Here is a 1,762-nt window from a genome sequence, read left to right as displayed (position 1 = left end):
GGTCACAAAACTCTGGACTTTTGGTAGAACCTAGGATAGCAAAGTCCACTAAAGGAGGTAGAGCATTTTCACGTTTGGCTCCCAAACTCTGGAATAGCCTTCCTGATAACGTTTGGGGTTCAGACACACTCTCTCTGTTTAAATCTAGATTAAAGACATGTCTCTTTCACTCCAGTTACATCTGATCAAATGCACATTATCATTCTTTGCTTGGTTTGAACACATTATCATTTTTTGCTTGGTTTGAATAGCAGCTACGCTAATTTTTTCTCTACTTCCTTCTGTTTCTGCCACGGGATGGGAATCCCGTGTATGATTTTTTTCTGTACGTATCTGCCATATGGACATCACCTTGACATTGTCACCACTGATAAGCTACTCCTAAATGTAATGTAGAAACTTTCATTTTCTGTGAAGCTGCTTTGCAACGATTTTGTATCGTGAAAAGCACTATACAAATAAAAAAAACTTTTTTCCTCATGACATGTATGTGGCTCAAATTAAGTTCTGTGCAATTTCAAATAATATAATAAATAAAAACACAGAAAACCCTGTTGAGGCATATAGGTTTATCCCCTAATCTTTTGCTATGTCTTCATTTGGAGGGATTCCAGCTTTATTTCGTGGCTTCTGACCTCTCCAAACCACCCCATAATTCACACCCTGACTTTACTCAATTGAAATTTTCATAGAAAGTATTTGCCAGAGTTTTCTGCCCGCTCTCTCTGTCTGTCTGACACACATACGTCTGACTAATAAGATAATCCCCCAAAATATCCCCGAGCAGTGTGATCTCTTCTTTCCTCTTCTCCTTCTCCTTCCCCTAACCTCCCTTCCCTCCTTTAACCATCCCATCTATGCCATTCATCCATCCACAGGACCATGTCTCTCTTTTTCCTCCTCTAATCCTCTTTTTGAAAATTACGTGCTAATAAAGACACTAAGAGGGGAGACAGAGGGGGAAAAATATCATCTTACACCCAGTGGCAGATTCACCAAACCGGCTGTTTCACCCGAGCACAGATAAATAGAGATGGAGAGAGAAGGAAAGAGACATTTGGCAGGAGAAAAAATGAAAAATATCTATATCATGGAACTCTACTCTAGTCTAAGCAGTGAAGTCTACTCATAAACAATTCAAGTCACAGCTAACAGTAAATTATCAAGGCAAGACAAATAGTTTTGGACATACTACTCAAAATCTGGAACAGTTATGATGCTTAAGAGTTGCCAACATTTCTATCTTGTCTTTTCCTCCTCAATAGTTAAATTACAGATTTCCGTTCGAAGCTTCATAGTTCCAACAAGCCCGGTTTTCACAAGGACGATCTCTTTCACATACCTGCCTTATCTGCTTACATTCCTTTGCAACACTTGAAAGGTCATCAGAGGGATCTCATTGTGTTTAGCTAAGAGGTCTTATTTCCCCTTGCAAGCTGCTCACACTGTAACAAGAAGTACATTGATTATAATAATAAAAAAATGCTGGCAGAACTAATACGAACTCTGACAGATTCTTTAAAACACTATGCGTTTTGAAATCTTTCTTTGCTGGTTCCTGTCTGAATGGAGTAATTTTGTTCTGAGATGGTGTAGCATAGTGGTTAAAGTTCTCACCCAAAATCTGAAAGGTTGTAGGTTTTTTTTTTTTTTTTACGAGGGACAATGCACATTAATAATGCACACAATACAGGTGCATCTCAATAAATTAGAATGTCGTGGAAAAGTTCATTTATTTCAGTAATTCAACTCAAATTGTGAA

This window comes from Sinocyclocheilus anshuiensis, unplaced genomic scaffold (genome assembly GCF_001515605.1).
Source record: "Sinocyclocheilus anshuiensis isolate Anshui unplaced genomic scaffold, SAMN03320099.WGS_v1.1 scaffold918, whole genome shotgun sequence".
In the NCBI taxonomy this organism is placed as follows: Eukaryota; Metazoa; Chordata; class Actinopteri; order Cypriniformes; family Cyprinidae; genus Sinocyclocheilus; species Sinocyclocheilus anshuiensis.
The sequence above is the reverse complement of the archived record's forward strand: the minus strand, read 5'-3'. Positions refer to the sequence as shown.